Consider the following 23,602-nt stretch of genomic DNA (forward strand, 5'->3'; position numbering starts at 1 on the left):
TCATTCCTCTTCAAATAGAGAAAAAAAGTTGTAGACAGGATACTTGATAGTGAATAAGGAATGCTTGGAAAGCATTTCCCAAATTCAACAACATCGTGTGGCGCATTAAATTGTGTCGGAAAGAAAATGAAGACTTCAATATTTCCAAGCAGCTTTACGTAGACAAAAAAGGACCAAAAATAATAAAATACAGCGGCTATAGCCGGTCGTTATCATTCTTCCGAGTGAAAGTTCCAAAGTTTCTGCCTTACACATTTTTGGCGTAATGCCAAACATTGTCCTTGGGGAGGGCCATTACTTAACAGGAAGCATATGTGTAGATATTAGATGTGGGATACATCCGTAGGTGTTTATGGCTAAAGATATGTATGAGGAGAGGACTTGGAGTTGTCACTTGGGGCTTGTAGGATTTGATATTGAAGCTAAAATTGACGCATAATTGAGATAATTTCGGTATAAATGGAAAACGATGATTGTATCTTTTCAAATTACGTTTTCAAGATTGGAAAGATGCGAGCTGTGAATTGTTACTGCGTCTGAAGGAGGGCGAGGGTGTTTGAAAGTTTAACTTATTTTCTACATTTTAACGATTGCATTTCGTATTTGGATATTTGTCGTGTCTGACTTTAGTCCTTATCTTTGAAAGAGCCTTTCAAAGTGTCTACTTGATTGTGGGCTTTCTTTATATTGGGGATTGACACATAACTGATATATTGCATGAGCTCCAGACACATGGAAGGGGGAGTGGGAGGGGGTGGTTGACTGCCTAGACCGAAGCTATATTTGTGTGTTAGGTCATTACTATGTTAAGTCGCAAAATCTCCATCCAAGCTCGGCAGACAATGCCCAAGTTTATTAGACTCTGTTGTCTCAGCCATTATTATCCATCTGATATGGGTGGAAACTGCTCCGTTGGGTCCGAAATAAATGAACTCAATGGAGTAGAAGGAGAACAATATTGTGAGACGAAATTGCAAGTCATTGGACAATAAACTGAGACTGTTTATGAGTAGTGATATAGTCGAATATCCTGAATTGCGTAAGAACCACGCTGAATCTAAACACATTCCTATTTGGCGTGGAAGCAAGGATGTGTTTAGGTCACATATTCGTATGTTCATATTGCTTCCAGTTGTGAGTGAGGTTTTTATCGTAGTCCACCACACAGAACTGAATTGGTCTTGTATTGAGTAGATACTTGCAGCTTTCACTAGACACACAACTTCCTATCCGATACCGTAGAAATTCAAAGTGCGCTCCAATTAGGAGCTGTATCGATTGGATTGTCCCTGAGAATCACCTTGGAAAGCAACAAACTTCACTAATAATTAAATCGAATTAAATTTAGGGGCCTCGGTAGCTCCGAGCGCTTCTATCTGTCTGTGAGCGAATTTAGATAGCGATTAGAATTGGCGCTAACTTCTAACACCATTTAAATGGGTCAATTAGAGAAGTTTACGTGGCTTTACGAGGTAACGACTCTTTTTCGAGTTTGTTAATGTCTATTTGCAGAAGGGATCCGGATGGTGGAAAGGATGTTTGCCAGGTTAGATAGAAACAGTAAAAGCGACGATCAGGTAGACTGATTTCATGTTTGCTGATGGGACGGGGTACCTCACATTGATGGAAGTTAATTCATGGCTCCTCTGCTTCGTTTAGTTGAGCTTTGAAACTTTTCATAATTATGTACCTTCGTTGCTAGAGATGGTTGTCTGAGTTTCTGAGTGTAATTATGCCTACTTCCACTAGAGTTGTAATCTTAGCTAAGGTCCTTTGATGTGGTAATTCATGTTTTTGAAAACGGGAAACTCTCAGAGTGAATAGTGAGTGGCACAAGTGGACTACTGCGTTATAGGGATGTTGCTGCTTTGGAATAGTCATCGTTTTTTATATGGAGCGTATTTCGCTCCAAGCTTCATTAATTTTTCGTAATGTGGATGGCACGTGGGTGTAAGTATATGTAGAGAGGTCCTACATTTAATGATTGGGGACTAACTAGGAATTCGGAGTTGAAATAAAGCACACGAGTTTTCTCACTGAACCTCGCTTCACTTCTGTGCAACGCTAAGACCATCCGGATGATCTTTGATAGTAGTTGTGCGAAAATTTTAGAATTTGATACATTTTAAAATTCTGGAGACTACCAAACTACGAGTACTTTGAAATTATTATGCCATAATCATGAAAATCATTCCCGATTGTGTTATGGTGGTGGTGCCAGTAAACTTTCTTCTTTTTCTTCAGCCTTTGTCCCGTTTACAAGCGGGGTCGGCTCGTCGTAATCGATTTCACCAATTTACTTTATCAAATGCCTGATCTGGAGGCAATTTCGAGGCTTTTAAATCCCCATCTATCAAAAGGTGTCACGCCACTCGTCCAACGCAACATCTTCGTCCCCATCACCGCAAGGCGCCGTTCATTGTCTTTTATAGTCGGCCAACACTCAGAACTATAGAGAGCGATAGGACGGAAGACACTGCGGTAAATTTTAGATTTGAGACGTTCGTGGATACTTCGATAACAAAGAAAACCAGTTGTAGGCGAATAAATTGCTTACCTGGTTCCGGATATAAAACAACTTTAGCAGTATAAGTAACTTGGATACTTTGGAGAATTGGATTTAGCAGCAGCACCTAAAGGAGCTTCGTCTTTCGATACTTAAAAGCTGTATCGAATTTTGGTAAGAAGCACTAATGACCTTCGAAGCCACATTATACGATTATGAATGATACACAATGTCAGGTTGAATAATGGGTGATTCTATTAGAGAGTAGTTGAGTAGCATCGGGCTCAAAATTTGGAAATGCTACTATGGTGGTGGTCAAAGGGTAGTATAGGTCCCAGGGCGAAATGTGGATTGGTACCCACGATGGAGCATAAAACCTGGGAAATGCCTGCTGAACCAACACCAACAGCTCTACTACCAAACCCTATCTCCACCTCCACATGGTGACCGCTGGGAGCTCTTTCTTAACGAAAAGCTGCAGACGGAGAAGGATGAAGGCGAGTCGAAACAAATTGTACCAACTGGTCCTCCAGGTTGGGTAGGCTGACAACCTTACACGGAAAACAACCTGTTACGAAGCTACAACAGAAGCCTCGGATTGGACGGTTTATACAACGGCGAACCCGGCACCGACAACGGAATAACGATTTGCGCATTTTCTCATGGAACGTGCGCTCCCTGTATAGAGAAGGAGCTGGCCGATACCCTGTCCCAACATAGGGCTGATATAACAGCGTTACAGGAGATGCGTTGGACAGGGACCGGTTTTCTGGAGAAGAGCCACTACACCATATATTATAGTGGCCATCCAGTAAACCATGTGCTCGGAGGAGTAGGTTTCTTAGTCAGCCAAAAAATGAAACCTGTTGTTTTCGGCTTTGAAAACATAAGCGAACCGCTATGCACTCTGCGCTTAGGAGGCTAGTTTAGAAATATAAGTCTCATTAACGTTCACGCCCCTACAGAGGAGACTGCAGAGTCGGAGAAGGATACCTTCCACGAGGCAGTAGAACGAACCCTCGAAGCCTGTCCCAGATATGATATCAAAATCATACTTGGGGATTTTAACAGCCAAGTAGGGAAGGAGCCCGTATTCAGGCGATACGTCGGTTCCCAAAGCTTACACCAAAATGCAAACGATAACGGACTGCGGATTATTTAATTAGCAGGGTCACACGAAATGGTTGTTGGAAGTACCTGGTTTGCGCGGAAAGCGGTCCACAAGCATAGATTGGCCTCTCCAGACGGGACCACTTTCAACCAAATTGACCACGTGTTGATCGAACGCCGCCACCTCTCAGCCTTCATGAATGTCAGAACATATAGGGGGGCCTACTAGCATAGCCTAGCATAGCCAAGGTAAAACTGTACACGGTCATGAGAGAATTCGGTATCCCGACGAAATTAATAAGACTGACTAGGCTGACCCTGACCAATGTGCGAGGCCAGATAAAACCAATAGGATCACTGTCAAGACCATTCGACATCAACAACGGTCTACGGCAAGGGGATGTCCTATCATGCGTCCTCTTTAACCTGGCCCTGGAGAAAGTGATCCGTGATGCTGAGGTAAATGCAAGAGGTACGATGCTCTTTATGTCCACCCAACTACTGGCCTATGCTGACGATATCGACATCATGGGAAGAACCACCTGAGACGTACAAACTGCCTTCATCCAGATCGAGCAGGCGGTAATCGGCGCGAGAGCTTGGGCTGCTCATCAATGAAGGCAAGAGAAAGTATATGGTGGCAACGTGAGCATCGAAAACCAACCAACCAACAACGTCAAACCGCACTGGTCAAACAGTAAGAATAAGGGTCGAAAATCACAACCGATAACAGCTACGATGATGAAATCCGCTCATGGTTGTGGTCAGCCAACAGAGCCTATTTCAGCCGCCAAAAACGGTTCCACTCGAAACGTCTCACCATAGGGTCAAAGCTCTTACTGTACAAGACAATGATCTTGCCAGTCCTCATGTATTCCTCGGAGACTTGGGTTCTTAGCAAGAAAAATTGCGAACTCTTGGCCGCGTTCGAGAGAAGATTCCTCCGAAGAATTTTTGGCCCCCTACATGAGGATGGACGGTTCCGTAGCCTACATAACGACGAAATCTATGAGCGATACCATAACCGTCTGGTTGTGGATAAAATTCGGCTCAATAGGTTACGGTGGGCGGATCACTTAATCCGTATGGATGAGGATGATCCCACCCGGAAAGTCTATAAGGGCAATATCTATGGTAGAAAAAGAAGACGAGGCAGACCCTGCCTAAGATGGAGCGATGGCGTAGGTCAGGACGCCAGACAGCTTTTAGGGATATCGAATTGGTGGACCTCGGTGCAAAATCGGGATGTTTGGAGTTCCTTATTAAGGCAGGCCTATACCGGATACCGGTTTTTGCGCCGTTGATGATAATGATATTATGGTGGTACTTTGTGCGCTGCGAGTTTGAGCTGAAAAATTCCCTCTCCTGCCTGCTTATCGTAAAGAGCGTAAAAACATTAAAAGGAATAGAAATTTATAGTCTAGCAACCTGCAAATTTCGAAACTTTACTGCTTCCGAAACATCAATAACGCCTCGGTTAGGGACTGACCTCACGCTGAAGAACTTTGGCTATCAAAAATGGGCTATGATTGGTTTCTGGAATGTGCGCAACCTCCTCGACAGCGGTATCCAGGGTTTCCAAAATAGTCGAGCGAGAATTTCAATAATATAAGCGAACTAAGATGGTGGGATTCTGGAGAGTACCCATCTCCTCCTTGCGGCAATGTGCTTTTGTGCTATTTAAAGTGCAAGCAAAAGTGAATCAGCTACAGTGAGGCGTGCTCGCTTAACCTGAGAGCTGGTTTCTGACTGGTATCTTAGACTCCGTTTCAGGTTAAAGAGCATCATTGTGATCTTGGCGGGTGATCATGTGATAAGCAACTACCGCCTTGGCGATTGTAACGATAATGATGGACGGTTTGTGGATTTTTGTAGCTTCCAGTGTGTCGTCATCGGTGGCACATTGTTCGAGCGCAGAGTTTGCCATAAATAAGATCAATTTGGTTTCAACAATCCGACACCGTACGGGTCGTCAAATTGGCCACTTTGCGATCAGCAGCAGATTTAAGAATTATTTCCTGGATGCCTGTGACAAGATAGGTGTTGACATCGGCCTCGAAAGAGATTACCATCTGATGGTGCTTTACTTTCGTTTGCGGGTTGCGTTCGCACTTCTCACATGGTTGGAGAGCTGTGACCTCCAAAGCTCAATATCAACAGCTTCTGTGATCCAGCTGTCGCTCGACAGTTTGAGAGCTACCTTGATAATCAGAATGATACGCAGATACAGATACATTAGGAAACCTCCTGAGAATATCGGTGAGCATTATACCTCCATCTAAACTATTTTTTTTCTTGGATATAAGTCGTTGACCATGTCCCGAAGGGATGTCATAAGATCTGGTTGACTGCGGAGTCGTGGAAGCGGATCGATGATCGGAAGAGATTGAAGGCTCTTTTGGCTATTGCGAGTAATGGCGAGCGTGCCGCGCTTGAACTCGTGGCACACCGTGACAAAAGCAATTATTATTGCGTTCGTCAGGGCAGCGAGACTGCTGCATCTCCCGCTTCCCTGAACTACGAACACCATGATTTCAGAAGTGTTTACCGCATGAGGAAAAAATTTGCATGTGTTTGGTAACCTCTCGACAGTCCTGTCAGGGACGTTAACAGTTGACTCCTCATCCACGATAACGAGCAGATGAAGCGGTGAAAAGGGCACTTCACTGCGGCCCTTAACCGTATCACATCCGGCGCGGCTCTGCCTCTTGTGGATGAAATCATTAGTCAGCGTAACAAGCGGGTGCGGACTGCTCCTATAAGCAGAAGAGAAAATATGTTGGCTTTCAATTCACTCAAACGGAGCAAAGCTGCTGGGCTAGACAGAGTTATTTATCGCTGCATCTGTGGCTTTTGCAGAGCTGGTAATTCCACTAGCATGGGCCCTCTGGGATTCCGAGACCTTTGCTAGAGAGTGGAAGCAGGCTTGATCGACATAGAGTTGGTTTCCGATCCGGATCTTTTTGCATTAACGTCATCAACACCCCATGGATCAATTTGACACAGTGCTCGGAATTTAGATCTTAGCTTCACCTATACTTCATCGATCTCAAGAAGCCCTTCGATAGCTGAGAGACTAATGAGAAACTGTAAGTAATTATGAGAGCGACATATGATGGTGCAAAATATCACGTGCTGCCTGAGGTAAAATCTCAGTGGAATTGGAGGTGACAAGCGCAGATCGCCAGGGGTACATCTTGTCACCGAAATTATTTCTCTTTGTTATTGGTTACGTTCTTCATGCTGCCTTGTCTGGAGGACGTTGAGGAGCTCTATGGACTATGACGACTTTCTTTGAATAAATGGACTACGCTGATAACGTCTGTTTGCTTTTTCACCATGTCATGGATATCAGCCGAATGATTCTGAATTTGGAAATAGAGGAAAGTAGAGTTGGACTGAAGATACACACCAATAAAACCACGGTTTTCAGTCTGACGGATCTCCCTATTTTCATTGATGAGTAGAGCACCGAAAATGTTGATCAGTTTGTATATCTAAGAAGCGTGGTTTCTACCGACGGTGGTATTGAACTGGATATCTCCCGATGCATTAACAGAGCTAGATCAGCTTCCGTTGCCTGTTATCTCAACTTCAAGATCAAGTTGAGACTGTTCTGCGCTAGTGATTTTTCTGTGTTGCTATACGGGAGTAGCACACGGTAAAAAAGTGACCCGCCACTGTCACTCGAAAGCTCTAAGAGGATTATCTGAGTATGCTGGCCTGATACTATCACAAACGAAAAATGTTGTCCTGGGGGAAGTGAAGTCTTGGGGAAGGTATTTTACACGCACAGATGTTTTTTGCCGCACAACCTTAAAGACATATTTTGTTGCGGAAATGACATCTTAATTGCTTAATAGCATCTGGGGAGCACAGACGCCACCAAGATCAGGTATTGGGTAATAATCGCCCTCAGCACTAAGATAGGTTGGGAAGCACGCACTTTGGAGGGATGGGTTCTTTGTACTTTGAGTGAATAAAAACTTTTGACAATTATCCTTAGAGCAGACGTTTCGAACCTGGTGAAACAAGCTGTTGATTCAAAATTTTCATATTGACATCATTTATATTTCGTATTAAGAGCAGAAACAACGCAAGTAGTCATTCCGCGTTGAGTTAGGGGGTCTATGTAACGGGTTGTGAATTTCTAGGAAACATGGGTAGCGCGGGAAATCCTTTCACACTAAATGTCTAGATCTCACTGCTGCTTTCTTGTACGCGGTGGTACGCTCTCGGATGGAATACAATTGCTGCATTAACACATTCTGGTATTATCGGGTATCGTGTAGGCTATGTTAATTGTTTCTTCTATTTTGTGGCTACTGAGAACCTCCTTCGCAATAGAACCCATTTCGGCTCCGTTGGCTAACAATTTTTTCTCGGCGACAAAAGTTACTTTTAACATTGGCGCCATATATAAGCTGCCCGGTTGGCAAATCCTTCGACTTTGTCTGCTCTCTACTGCTCCGGTGAGATTTAAAATACTGTTACCAATTAAGCTGCCTCCAGCAACCGTACTTTATCAAAGGGACTCGATCATGATCCAGCGATAATAGCTCCCCCGGAAGGGGCTTGACGAAATCGAGCCTTATTCGTTCAACTAGATAAATGAAAATTTTATTAGCCAAAGGCTTTCTTACCAGAATGGGAGAAGTCTAAGAACCAGGCTACTGCGGTTCAATCTATGTGACCCTATTTCCCAAGTATGCCTAGATTGTTCATTGTTTGTTGTGTCATTTATGATGAAGATGAATGGAGACGCTAAATCTAAAGCAGTTACAGGTGACTTATATAGAGACAACTGGCTACCGTGATGTCTTCCACCAACAGCATTCGGTCCTACCTTTCATGAATGTTTCGAAATGGTATCGTCCACGTGGTGCATAACTTCACAGCGATCTAGTCATCAGGAGAGCGCAATTTGTTAAGGTGGACCTCCGTTCTCGCTCTGTTGTGATCAGACACGGAACGTTGAATTTTATTGTTCAATCTGGTTACGGTTCTAGCACTTGCCTTTTCTGGGTAGTGAAGCGACCAGAATCGTTTTTTTCTGACATTGGTAAGGATTCCTTGGGTGTAGTTGGTCCCCTGTAGATGGCATATTTCACTTGGTCTTTGACACACGTCGGTTTCGTGAATTAAGGAGATTTTACTATCGCGATTGTTTTTTTAAATTTACTGTTTCTCAACAAGAGTAGTAACTTTGATCTAATCTACTTGATGCTGAGGAGGTAGGCCCACTCTTCTCTCAATTCATGGCGTCCTACAATCGACCGTGTGTGGAGAGAAAGTCAGTTTTTTGATAGGAAATTTTCCTTCTGCGATTATAAAATCGCTTCTGAGTTTCGTTTTCAGATGAAGTTCGACATTTTCGTTCTAACAATAGCGAACTAGATACGACTTTTCTCATTGAATTCCTACCTTTGATTGTTTAGTATCTGGGTTTGTAATACGGAGTCTCATTTACAAACTTGTGATGGCAGTATACACTCTTTCGCATTTGGCTAAAACAGATTTCTATCTCTTCTTCATCAGCTGTATATGTATTGTATCTTTCTATCCTGTCTGCTAACTTTGCAGAATTCTTGCCGCTGTTGTACTTTTTTAAGTACATGGTGTTTGCCGTACTATAGGAGGAGCTACTCTGAAAAGTATCAGGTATCGGATCCCAAAATGATTCTGAGAAGAGTAAGGTGTAGAGCCAGCCACTTATAAAAAAGACACCATCATATCTGTGATTAACATGTTTGGCTAGCAGCCTGTTACAAAAATTGGACGACCATGGATGTATACTTATGGATTAAATGCTCAAATAACTTCTTCAACCGAACCAAAGCAAAACTTTCCAGCACGGTGGATACGAGGCTGCAGTTGGCGGCAGCTCCTCAAGCTAAAGTCTTACCAATTGACAAGATGTGGTTTTTGGGTAGAAAATCGCCATCAATTGAAAAAAACATTTTCAAGCAAACTGCTTTTGCTGAAATTGTTTTGGAGGCTACGGATATAGGAGCTTTTTCTTTCGCCCGGTTTCTCCCGGTGAAGAGACCTTGGTGCTCGTGACGGCTTTTTAGTAGCCCATGGGCTAATTTGCTCCGTTTCTATTTGCTTTATTAGTTACCCCTATTTCAATGCTTGTTTCTTCGTGTATTGAATGGTTTAGAGAATAGAGCGACAAGGCTGAAACTTCTGAATTTTGACAATACTCTATGTCCTTTAAAGGACTATTCATATATTTAGTAGAAAGTATATCGAAATTCTTCACTCATCAGGTGGTTATGACGCGACAGTATGGTTTCCAGATTCGCCTTTGAGAAGACATACACCGTAATGGTCATAATACCCAAAAGAGAAGAATGGTCTATTAATGGCCACGAGTTTTTTGAGATTATAGACCCAATCATCTTCACCGACGGGATAGTCATGGAAGACGGATTGGAGGTATGGATTATTGAATTGGTCCAACTTCTCGGCAAAATGACACCCATATTCCAGATAGAGATATACGCTGTTGGCAGCATGCTTGCGATAATAATGGTGGGGACGAACCATTAAAATTTGATCCGAAAGTTGGACAGTGATATCACTACTAAATAACAAAGACATGTCAAGCCAGTTGTGTGGGGTTGCCATCAGTTGCTGTTAAAACTTCCATGAGTTCCTGCTGTTGCTGCTAGAACGGAACAAATCTGATCTGGGTGCCACAACACTCAAACATCGGCGGCAATAAGCAAGCTGACAAGCTGGCTCGCCAGAGGTATGGATCCACAATACTGAGGATTTACGCAGCCGAATGGGGAAATTAGAACTCCTTCGGTTGACGGAAATCTTTATGAAAGAACCCGTTCGAGAGAAGAATCCTCCGAAGAATTTTTGGTCCCCTACATGAGTATGTACGATTCCGTAGCCTAAATAACGACGACATCTATGAGTGATACCACGACCGTCTGGTTGTAGATAAAATCCGGCTCAACAGGTTGCGGTGGGCGGGTCACCTAGTCCATATGGGTGAGGATGATTCAGCCCGAAAAGTCTATAAGAGGAATATCTATGGTAGAAAAAGAAAACGAGGCAGGTCCCGCCTGAGGTGAAGCGATGGCGTAGGTCAGGACGCCAGAAGCAAAACCGGGATGTCTAGAGCTCCTTACTAAGGAACACCTAGATTGGATACCGATTGTTGCACCGTTGACGATGATGATCTGACGGTAGAGTGTGATGCAAACTGGGTGACAAATCAAACATGGTATACGCCTCTAAATGCTTTTATATATCAAGATTGATGACATCAATTTGCAACAAGCTTCGGTTTCGGTCTAAAAAATCTTTGGTATTGGATCAGTGCAGGCGCTAAGCATATTCTACGATGGAAGGTTCACAAGACCGAGTACCTGTGTCGTGATACAAAAATCGTTTAGTAATGATGACGGGATAATTTTTTAACGGGACCTAGTTGCGGTCATCTCACAAGACTAGGTTATTGGCAAGAGTAGAAACACGAGCAGCAAATATAGTCCTAGAGGCGCGAGTCCATCTAATGTCATCGCTTCTGTTGGTCTCATTACGAACATCGGGTTTGCCCTTTAAGTTTCAATTAATTGGAGTTTGGTGGGTGCTAGATGATGAGATTAGATTCTTGTCTGCTCCTTGTAGTCTAGCCTAAAATTGATTGGCCAGTGGTAGCTTCCCCTAAACTATAATTTTTATTTTTAAATGTAAATATACATATATTATGGGGTAAGTTGCTCCCGAAATATATATTTACATTTAAACTAACTCCACAAAAAGTTTGGTGAGACTGGCTGGCCGTAATATTCGCCAGACGGCCCTAAGGTCATACCCTTTCAACGAAAACGAACATGCTCATTAGGGTGGAGAGTCTTCAGTCTGCTCTTCATTTCTTGGTTTCAAAAATAGAGGAAATAACTCTAAAAGGCCAGTAGGCGATAGGGGTTTGCTTGGGCTTGAAGGGGTTTTGACCGTGTGCTTTATTCAATTCGTTCAATTTTTCGAAGAAGTGAAATATTTGAAAGCTATTTTAGATAAAACGCGACAACAACAATCGTGTAGAGGCGATGATGAAACGGGCGTCATCAGGGCGTCAGTAAATTCGTCTGAGTAAAACAAATACGTGTGTACACCCTAAGTATTGACACCCTCACTGGAAAGACAGACACATACACACATTGACACAGGAAACTCGATGGCGTTTTGCCAAAACCAGGAGTCACTAAGCCGGGTAAGCTTTTCATCAACCAAGAAACTTGGGTTTGGAATACCAAAGGCGGTAATTTTGCTTACTGATCGCCGAGCCACGACGGATGGATGGCAAAAATATTTCGACCAGATTTCAACAGAAGAATTTGTTCATCGTTAAAATAACATTGAAGCAAACCGGGTTTATCAAGGACTGCGGAAATGCAATGACACTGTGCGGTTACACATGAAGAAACACCGTAAGAAGCGTCGACTTCTTTATATTGCATTTCTGGATCTAGAAGAGGCGTTTGAGCGTGCTTTACACAATCTTATTTGGCACAGTCCAGGACAACACTGACTGCCGGAGGAACTAGTGCACTGAGTTAAGTTGATCTACCAAGATCCGAAAATTAAAGTTCAAAGTGTGGTAGGTATATTAAAAGCGCTTCGTGTCTCCATCCGTGTTCATCAAGGTAGCGCCTTTTACCACTCATCCTTGGTTTTGTTATGGACACTATCACACGAGGCATCTAACGCCCAGCGCCCAGTACACTGCTTTTTTCGGAAGATGTTTTGCTAGCGTCTAATAGCAAAAATAATTTCGAGCAACTTGTTCAAAAATGGAATGATTGTCTTATACAACACGATATCAGACTAAATCTAAATAAAACAGAGTTTTTGTCGGTGGATCCGTATGAAGTAGAAACCATCACTGTCAGCGGTGATGACCTGCGATTTAATATTTAGACTCAATGCTATCAGCTAATGGTGAACTCCGCTGAGAAATTGCTCCGTGCATTAACTCAACTTGAATGAAGTGGCGTTCCCAATTGGCGTTTTCTGTGATCGATGTAATAACGAACGTGTCAAACCTGAAATTTCCCGCAGTGTCGTCCGCTCTGTCGCACTTTATGGTTCTGAGTGTTGGCTGAATATAAAATACAATGAACGACGCCTCGCGACAATGTAGACGAAGATGTTACGCTGGATTAGTGGCGTAATAGACCATGATCACATCCGAAATGAGGACATGCAATTCTGTATCGACCGTGGAAAGGGGCGGGCCTAGGGAGGCGACTTCGATGGTACGAACATGTAATTCACACTGAAGACAACCCACTTGGCAAGATTACTCTGAACATGGTATTTGACGGGAAACGAACAAAAAGCCACCCGAAACAACGATGGCTTGATATATTAGATGATGATTTGAGGACCTCTCTCTAGATCAGCTCTTTGATGGAGCAAAATGAGCAAGCGATCAAGACGAACCGACCGCCCTCTTGAATGGGGCGAAAGCTGAGGAAGGATAAGAAGAATTATTCTTAACTTGGGATTCCGTGAAAACTATCATGGAGAATGCTGTGTCGCCAGTCAAGACCCAATAAGTGCTAATCTCAAGCTTCTACACAAACTTGAATTTAATGGTGGCCTTGCCTCCATAATGCTTAATTGGGCACTTGAGTATACCGTCATGAGGTTCCAAGTCCCCCACTTTCAGGACACTGAGTAAATGCACAGTACCTGAAGCCGGAAAATATTTCTTGATCTAGAATCACCAGCAAAGGGAGCCGGTTTGATAATTAACGATGACAACACAATATTTATAACTAGAACAAGACATAGTACACCATTGGCAGCATGTATGACTATATGAAATTATAACATTTAATACTTCCTTACACCCACTTGCCTTGGCGTGCTACTAATGAACTTAAACGGAGTTAAGCCGCTTGGCTTGATAGTCTCCTCCCTTCATCTCAACTCTCACAAGTTGTGCAGAGCTGTTACTTCTACTTCTCCAGAACTCCTGGAAACCCATGACTTTCCCATAGAGTGGAAAAGGGGTATGATCGTTAAAATTCCGAAATATGGCACTCGTCTGGAGTGTGAAAAATGGATGGACATTTGCCTGCCTCTTGCTGTTACAAATGTATCAAGGAGCCTCTGGAAAGCTTGATTGTTTTCCGTTTTGGATCCTTCTGTGCCGACGCATTAACACCCTTCGGGTTGTTGTACAGCAGAGCTTCCCTTTATTCGGCGAAATGTTGGACTGCATTAACAGGGTATGCGTCCGGAGTGCTCTGCGCAGAAAGGACATTTCGGTAGAGTTCACTGACTGAATAAAATGTTACATGCTGCATCAAGGTACAGTCTGAGAGGAATTTGAAGCTGAAAGCGGAATCCGTCAACACAGGGTTCTTTCACCGATATTATTTCTTCTCGTTAATGGTGACACTCTTCATTGGATATAAAATCGTTCCTGAAACACGGCGAATACCATACACTGATGACTTGCTATCTTACTGAACTATGGAATTAGCCAAATAGCTTTGGAGAAGGAGACAAGCGGGTTTGGACTGAAGATGAATTGCACCAAAACTAGGGTTCTCAGTCTTTTTTATCTGCATCAATGTGCTGAGCATTGAGGATGTTGATCAATTCGTGTATCTAGGAAGCGTTGTTTTTGCTGATGGCGGTTTTATAGAGAATCTTTCATCCTTTCGCTCTCTATTCACCGTACGTCGTCTCGTTCTTCTGCAGCGGTTCATTCGTCGGTCTTGATGATATATCCATTGCTCCGATAAGCTAAAAATGGATCATAGGGTTGTAAGATTCAACAGAGGAGGGTCTAAACGATGTCACATTTTTGATAGTGCGACGGAATTGCTTAAATTGTAAAGCCACCCTAAGACTGTTTTGTGAGTACAAACCAGAATTAATGGACTAAGCTCTAAATCAAATAGCAAGGATATTCGATGATAGCTTTGCAGCGTGGATTTGAAAGATTGGACCATATGGCTGTGTTGATGGTTTGGAGAATTTACTATTAAACGGTATCATCTCATGAGATATCTGTTCCTACAAGCGAGCCTTCTCCGCAGTGATTAGGTCTGGAGTCCTATATACGCGGATTGGAGTGCCTCAATTATAACTAAACAAATATCACCCCCAAGCGCTCTAATTCAAAACATTTTAATTTCTATTCAATTCACACTTAATTATTCTGTAATTCTCAAAGGGAAATCGGTAGCTTGTGGCGAACAACTTGAAGTTAAAAGCTATCAAACGTATTAAAGTCCAATTGAAACTCATAACGTCTCTGTGAAATCTCAACCTACTAAACACCCCCCACTCATGAACGTAATTCAAATGTGTACACAATTTTCACTTGACTTCCATTCGAGAATCCCAGGACCATTACAATTTGCGGATTTCCAAGGCTTAAGCTGAGAATTTTGATGTTGAAATATTCGCTCCTGGACCTGAGGGAATCAGAAGAGTGGAACACTTGGAAGCGATTGGCAACATTGAGGGGATAATGATCAAATAATAAAGTGATTCTTTACGATGCATTGAGCTAGTGAGGGCTTCCGTGGGTAAAATATAAAGTAATCGATCAAAAGGAAGCACTCAAAGAAGGAAAAAACACAGGCGGGTCATTACATAATTGAAGGACTTTGAAGGAGCTCTTTGCTTGGGACTAGGTTTCCTTCAGTCGGCATCACAGGCATCTCGCCAGAAGCGATGCTATACGGTAGACGTACAGAGCTGGGTAGTGGGGAACATACTGACGACATCAACATCCTGTGCAAGGTTCCATTTAATCTGTAGAAAGGTCTCTGTTGTGTTTTATGATAGTTTACAATCAATACTGTTGATGCTTTTCACGGCATCTCGTCATGGTGAGTGACGGTGTAACAAGTGTATTTGATTTAGGCTGGTGTGAATCCGAGTGTAGCTGGAGTTGGGGAGAAGTGAACAAATTGCGGGAGAATATATGGCTCAAAAGGACTTCTATCATAGCAGGTAGAGTCCTAGGCGGGACAGCAGAAAGGAATTGCGTGGGCCCGTCTGGACGTTACATACCTCTAACTCTCTGGGGTGACTTTCCAAGCGATGAAGCGCCCCGGGACTGTTTTCCTTGATTGTTATTTACGCAGCAGACTGAATCCACTCAGACACCGGCTAAGATTTTCACACTTGAACCAAACACTTTAACACTATTCTTTCACTAATGGAAAATATTGATTTTCTGCTTATTATACTTTTCTTCTTGATTTTCTTGGTCACACTTCTCTTGCCCTTAGAACTCTTCTAACAGAAAAAATATGATTGTAGCACACGATTCGGAGTAGCGCAGAAAAGCTTGTAAAACACACTAAAGCTCGGAATACACTGAATAGGATGTTCAGCGTCTAGGAAGGATGTTGGGGCTGTAGCCGACAGTAGCCAGCCGAAGCTAAACTCATCTCGTCGGCCTTCAACAAGCTCCATGTCTGGACTCCTTTCATTTACACGAACGTTTCAAGTCTTTCACAACCGATTGGAATCGGCATCCTTCAATAGCGACCTCCAACGTTCGTTTGGTCTAAAATATTCCTAAATTTCTACTGCGAATGAAGCGAATCCTTTTCCACTGGAATAAACAACTACGACAACCATTTGCCTAAATCTACCAGGTCACCATTGAAACGAAATAAATCGCAAACAAAACTCCTGTTGGCATGGAGACGACATGCGCAAACTGTCCTTTCAACCAGTGTTCTCAGATAGGACTCAAACAATAGCTGAGTCCTGGCTGTGGGGTGGCTGGCGGAAGGGCTGGTAAGTAGCATTAAAGCTCGCAAAGTGTTTTCTTCAAGTTTGAAATAAGTAATTGGACAAAGTTGTTCCAATGTTCCGAGGATAAGTTCTGGGCTCCTGGTTGCAAGGTGCCTTCTGAGTTCCAGCCTGCGCTCGTTTTTCTCAGCTGACGTTGATCTCAGCAGTCGCTCAGCAATAAGGACACGAGGGTTTTGCGTAGGCGAGGATTGTGGTGGCCCGGAAAATAATGTGTGCCTGTGGGTAGACAAGATATTTGTGCATATTATTCAGCATTCAGGTGGCCGCTTATGTACCCGCTGGGGATGCTGGGAGGCAATGCTTGTTGGAATCTAATCAATTGAAGGATGAAATGAATAGAGAGGAGGACACATTCTTACGAGTAAATAACTGTTGGCGTAGGTTATTAAATCAATGAGGATGTGAAAGCGATTATTGAGCTTTTCAGATGCGTTATCTAATAAATGTAATGGTGGCGGGAAATTCTTTTCCATATTTTCATTTATGGTTTATTCAGGAGCACTCGAATGAGAATGGGATTATTATCACGGTAGAAGTGAGCAGAAAGGAAATTAGCATATGGCACGGTGTGAAAGGCAGCGATTTTATATATAACGCGGGAGCGTCTGATGGAGAATGGTATTCCGTAGGGTTGATAATCGTTTAAAATAAGTCGGTATTTCGGAGCGTGTTTTAAATTTATTAAAGGGGCAAAACACTTGAAGATTTGACAAATTTTCCATAAAAGGTTCTTTGTATTTCTTATGGACGAAAGTTCCACTTTTACATAATTCATAGTTTGTAATGTATATATGCATGTACATATATGAATTTGGTATGTTAGACTATTCACTCAAATGTGATATTGATATTTTATAATGTCTAAGGCTGTAGTAGTCCGAAGAGTTGGAACTTAAGAGTACACCCAAAATCTTCTCTGTTTGTTGTAAACGGCGACTAAAAAGGATTGAAATTTACGGGCTAACGACCTGTCGATTTCGAAACTTCTGCTACCGAAACAACAACAGTATAGAGAGTCTCCAGAATTGTTTCTTCCTCCAACTCGAGTTAGAAGATCAACGATAAAGAATGGACATTCTGGGCCTAAGCGAAGTAAGATGGTGAGATTCTGCAGAGTACTCCTCTTCCTCCTATGACATTGTGCTTTTGTTCCTCCTCTTTGGATAAAATGGCTTGTCACCGTAATATGTGGATAGAAGGCAAGTCATCTCCGCCATCAATGCACTCACACGTAGTAAAGCCGCTGCGCTTGATGGTCTATTCCCAGGGTTATAGGTGTACATGCAGGTATTGCAGATCTATCCACTTTGATGTCGAAAGCGGACTTTGTTAGAGTTGCATGGTGTTACCGATATTATTTCCTCTTGTTATCGATGATGTTCATCAGTCTACCTTGTCCCGAGGACGTGGATGGACTATGATATCTTTCTTCAAACACCTCGACTACGCTGATAACATCTGTTTGCCTTCCAACCGGGTCATAGACCTTGGTTAAATGGCTTTGGATTTAAAAAGAGAGACAAGTAAAGTTGAACTGAAGATAAACACTAACAAAACCAAACTTCTCAGTTTGATGTATCGTCGCACCCTATCAGCATTAATGGGCAGAGTACCGAAGGCGTTGAGCAATTTGTATATCTAGCAAGCGTGCTTTCTGGTATCGGACTGTACGTCGTTCGAAACGTTAACAGTGTTCGCTGCTTTGTATAAAATCTGTGAAAGGACCTTTGTCAATACCTATCTGCGCCGTATCATCGCGTATGCTGGCTTGACAGCATCTGGAACGAAGAACTTGGTCGGCGCGCAGGTTTAGTGCCCGTACACGATGTGATCGGAAGGCGGCAGTGTCAGGTGAATAGGCCACATATTAAGCGGGGCGACAATTGTATTGCTGATTATGCCATGATATTCGATTACTCGGTTGTTCCAAGGGCGCTTGACGCAGAACAATAGAGGAGCAGTCTCAGGAACTCCTGGAAGAGTTCAAAACCACTTCGGTGGACAGCGAACGATGAGGGGTAGTTGTGGTTCACGCGCTATACTCTACCAAGGAGTGAATAGAAAGTATGTACTGTGACGAAGATCCTAAACGGCCGGGGAAAATCCAAGCACCTAAAAGTCTGGCGAAATTTACCATGAAGATCCGGTGGCAAATACTGAACCTCCACTTAAGTTGTTCGTCGACACCTGCTCCTTTGCTTCTATACTAGCCAGGATCGGGTATTTGGGAAGGCTTTTTAAACAAAATAAAATTGATCATTCTTAAAATTAAATTTTAAATATAAGTTTATGTCGGGATGAAAATGGGAAATTGAAAGTAGTATATTGGAGAAGATAATGGGTGCTAAAGGAGAGAAGAAGAAGAATTCTCTCGCTTGCCGAATGAACAGCTCTACTAACAAACCCTATCTCCACCTCCACATGATGATCCCTGGGAGTTCTTTCTGAATGAAATGTTGCAGAGAGAGAAGGATGAAGGCGGAGTTTCACTTGCTTAAAAATGAGGCAAATTCTACCGACTGGTTGGAAGTTGGGTAGGGTTGACAACCATGCACTGAAAATCAAAGTCAAGCAGCCACCAAAGGAGCCTCGGACTGAACCAATATTGCTACGACTGACCCGACCATAAAAACGTACTACTGATTTGGACCTGCCAAGTAAGGTGTGCTCTCTGTACAGTAGCAGCATTCCAAGAAGCAAGCACTGGACAGAGAGCGGCTTCCTGGAGAAGAGCCCTTACACCATGTTGTAGTGTTGATCTAATAAACCACGTGCTCGGAGTGTTTCCTAGTCAACTAAAAAATGAAGCCTGCTGTTATCATGATTTGAAAACATGACCGAAAGGTTATGCGCTTTGCGTTTGCGTGGCAAATCTCTAATTATAAGCTCCATTTACGTCCATGTCTCAAAAAGGAAACTACTGAGTTGGAGAAGGACACCTTCTACCATACCATACGGGTTGTGCTTTATTCAGTTAGCAGTGTTATTCGAAATGGTTATTGGAAGTACCAGGTTTGCGCTGAAAGCGGTGCATGAACATACATGTGCTTCTCGAAACGGGACCTATGATGACAACATTGACATTATGGGAAGAACATTCCGAGATGGATAATCAATTTTCATCCATATCGAGCAGGTGGCGATTGGCGCGAAATCATGGACTAATAAAAGAAAACGAAGTACATGGGTGTAATGTTAGAATCAAAAGTCACAGAGAAAACTGCATCAAATCACACTGGTCGAATGAGAATAATAAATATAGGAGACTACAACTTTGAGACCGTTGATAACTTCTCCTATCTAGCGTCGAAAATCACAACCGATAACAGTTGCGACGACGAAATCCGGAACCTATTTCAGCTTTTAAAAACTGTTCTGGTTAAAACGTCTCACTATAGGATCAAAGTGCTTATTTTTTTCCTTGGGTGTATTGAGATGAATGCATTTACGGACAAAGTGCCAGATTCCTGTCTCAAGTAGATTACCGGCTAAAACACCTTCTTGGTGCGTCTTGGACTGTAACCCGGAGCCGTTTCGCACACCTCAGGCCAAGCCTATTCAGCGAAACCTAGTGTTTCAGGGAGTTTCAGCTACTCTGCCATCTCTTCTATCCATCCCCCTCTTTTTCCCCTTAAGGATGTCTTGAGTGTAACGTGCCCCTCTGTTCCACGTGTCCTCGTTCTGCAGAATGGCCGCAATCATGGTGTTCAGAAACATTTGACACTTTTTCATCGAAAGGTTATGGCGATAGCGCTCCTACTTTCTGCAGAAGAGAAAGGTGTGGCAGGCATTATCCTGATTCCTGATTGTGTTCACGAAGGTTGAAAATGACCGTGTCCACTGAGCAGTTGGATTTGGTAATAGTCAACTTTACTGTACTTTTGTGTATTTTTGACTGAACCACGGTCGTAAGCCTTTGAAAGATGTGCGGTCGATGTACCCCTCAATTCTCTTTCCCACAACCGACAGTTTCCTTATTTTCTTCGCCTTTTCTGATATATTATGTATAAACCTTCATTCGGCAGCATTGAGAGCGATCTTAGTAACTTTTGCTATAACCATGACTGCTGGTTCCGAAACGGCGCCTTAGGCGGAAATAACACGCACAGTTCCCTTCTTTTGTACTTGCGCTAGTCGCTTATGGTACATCTTCTTACTGCCATACTCATCATCAAACAACGCCCACTGGATAAGAGGCCTCCGACGTTAGCCATCAGCCAGAAAATCGCAAACATTCTAGCTGCAGCCTTGACTGCGGTGTTGCGATAAAGCGCGAAGAAACTCATCTTCGTGTCTGTCATCATAGGTATTTTACCTCCGGTTTCCTCATAGACCATGGCTTTACCAACCTACATGCGGTGGACTATGGAAACCCTCTCCTCAGCCAGGATAACGACTTCCATTTTCTCCAGAGCTGGGGAGAATCCATGTTCAGCCATTCATCTGCCAACCATCCATCACCGTTCGCAGTGTGTGCTGAGTTTGCTTAACCATATGCGCTGCACCGCTAACTTAATGGTGTCCCGGGTAGGTTAGGGGTGAAGGCAGGAGTCAGGAGGCTCGCCATTAGCTATGCTAGTGCGGTCACTAGTGAGGGGGAGGGAATGATCGAGGACCTTGTCGTCAGGCAGATATATAGTGGGTGGAGTGCGAAGCTCGTGATTACAGTTATACGCTTTCGAGCAGGTCATATACTGGTGGATTGCGCGACGGAGGACACTTCGGAATGGTATTCCACTATAGTTCCCAATTATCAAGCTGGAAAGGGGCAGAATTGTTTACATGTGCTGGGGACGATATACTAGGGGCACACATGATGACAGTATTTCTTTCCAAAGCTGCAGCGCTAGAGGCAGAGAATTTTATGGGTCGTCTAATTGCTCAGAATGATGATTTTTATACGCGATTATGAAGGCTCTTCAGAAGCAAAATGGAGTCAAAGGTAAACTTCTCACGATTGGGGTAGAAGACTGATCCCTTGAGGCAATCAAACGTCGAAGTTGCCATATGAACTATAGATTTGGCAACATACTGGTGCATGTGTATAGAAAAGCCGAGGAAAGATACTTCGGAGGAGTCAACATTGGAATAGTGCTGACAAAAGAACCCTGGGTGTACCGCGGGCAGATCTGTGGTCTGCAAGGAAGAAGTATGCAAGTAATTTGGGAGTCCTCTTACGAGTAATTTGGGATTCCTCTTACGAGCTACCCAAGTTTCACTGGAAACTCAGGAAGCAGATGATTGGCAAGAAACCACCACAGCTGCAATATGGGTTGTTGTTCTGTACCATGAATGGGAATGACTGATCGAATTCTTGGCAATCGTATTCGTGAAATCTTTCAAATAAGCGTGAATCAACCCGGGTTTGTCAAGAACTGCGGAACTATCGACGCAATACATGCTGCGCGGTTGCTCATGAAGAAACTCTATGAGAAGCATCGCTCTCTCTACATTGCATTTCTGGGTTTGGAGAAACGTTTGACATCTCTGAACTCATCTGGTATGCTTTACGACAATACCTAGTGCCGGAAGAAAGTCTTGTGCGCTGAGTTCGAAGTGTGGCGGGTGTATTAAAATCGCTTCGTGCTTGAGTTGGTGTTCATCAAGGAAGCGTCCTTTTACGACTCCCCTTTGTTCTTGTTTTGTACTACCTTATGCAGATAATATTTCCACAACTGACGTCTCAAGTCTAAAATTTACCGTCCACCTGGTTGCTCTCTATGGTTCTGAGTATTGACTGACTAAAAAAGACGATGAACGCGGTAATGGAGACGAAGATATTGCCTTGGACTAATGGCGTAACACGCTTTGATCACATCCGAAATGAAGATTTCCGCGATCAATCTCAGGTTGCACCGATCGTGGAAAATTGCGAGAGAGGTGTCTTTGATGGTATGGTCAGGTGTTTGGTGTATGGTGATTTGAAAGCCACGCGACTACACTCAGATCAGGCTTTCGATAGAACAAAATGTTGCAACCGATTACGATGAGCCGACTCTGTCTGTTAACGGGACAAAGGCTACAGAAAAAAATAGATGCTGTGCAAATTTCTTCAACAGCATAAACTCCGCCGAAGCCGGTCCCAAGCCCGGTTGTGAAAGGAGGAGGGATGGATAGCTTCAGTCTGAATGGCTGTACGCCACCGCAGCGTCTCAGGGGGTAGGTGAGGAAAGTGCAGGAACTTTGCAGACTTGCAGATTACTCACTAAGGAAGCTATCTACACACCTGGCAGCTAGGGATAAAATGCACCACCAAAAATGAGAAGAAGGAGAAATTTAAGGTCCGGTACGGATAACCGGCGGGAGTCGTCTGACTTGGTGACTGGGTCGGGCTCTCGTAATGGACAGCACGGCGTCGAAACCGCTAGTCGTGGGGCGGTTCGACGTCTAGGCGCCACGACGACCACGAGCACAGCTCCGCCTGCTGCAGCTGTTTCGCCACAACCTGTGGCGACCACTTCAGCAGGTTCGCGTAGGAAGCGGATGAAATGGACTGAAGAAATGAACCTCTTCATCATCCGCTCCTACTACGAAATAACGGCGGGGGCGGGTACAACATCTTACCGCCCCTTGTTGCACCAGAGATTCGTCGAGCGTTTCCCGCAATTCGCGCACGTGACTGTGCAGCGAGTCGCAGACCAGTACCGCTTTATTACTCGCAGCGACACAATGCCGGCCACCATCAGGGAACGTGTTCGACTTGTCATCGGGGAAACTGGTGACCGAGAGTCGATGGGAGCAGAGGCGGCGGCATCAACAACATCACGCCGCACTGCAGGCAACAGGTTCAGTACTCGCCGAAGCACTGTTCTCCACCGTCCAGCTGAGGTTTCCGCTGAGGTTCGGGACGAATTCCAAAGAGCGTGTATAGAATTCTCGGATATAGATCCTTTGCATAGACCAGGCATTCCCAGGCTCTATGCATCTCCAGCAACTCCGGGAATTCTATCTCAAATCAGTGATGAGATTGCATCTCGACTGTGTGCTGATATGTCGCTGCTGCAACTACAATCACTTGTTAATTGTGGTGCAGTTGCGGCTATCAGATTGCACGGTCAGAAGATTCGCTTTCGTGTTATTGGTTTGAGTGACAAAAGAGATCCACCATGGAAAATTCGTCTGGAACGTCGGCGGGACTCACTAAGGCAGGACATTGCTAGACTG

General features: G+C 43.7%; 1 protein-coding gene across 1 annotated transcript in view; it reads right to left on the reverse strand.

Annotated features, from left to right (window-relative positions):
- The window catches only part of LOC119655971, a 58,449-nt gene extending 42,170 nt beyond the window's left edge, over nucleotides 1-16,279 (reverse strand). Inside the window, exon 1 of the mRNA XM_038062204.1 lies at nucleotides 15,683-16,279. The gene's annotated coding sequence lies outside the window, so the exon portion shown is untranslated. The remainder of the gene's footprint in view (nucleotides 1-15,682) is intronic.
- Nucleotides 16,280-23,602: the final 7,323 nt, after the last annotated feature.

This window comes from Hermetia illucens, chromosome 4 (genome assembly GCF_905115235.1).
Source record: "Hermetia illucens chromosome 4, iHerIll2.2.curated.20191125, whole genome shotgun sequence".
Classification (NCBI taxonomy): Eukaryota; Metazoa; Arthropoda; class Insecta; order Diptera; family Stratiomyidae; genus Hermetia; species Hermetia illucens.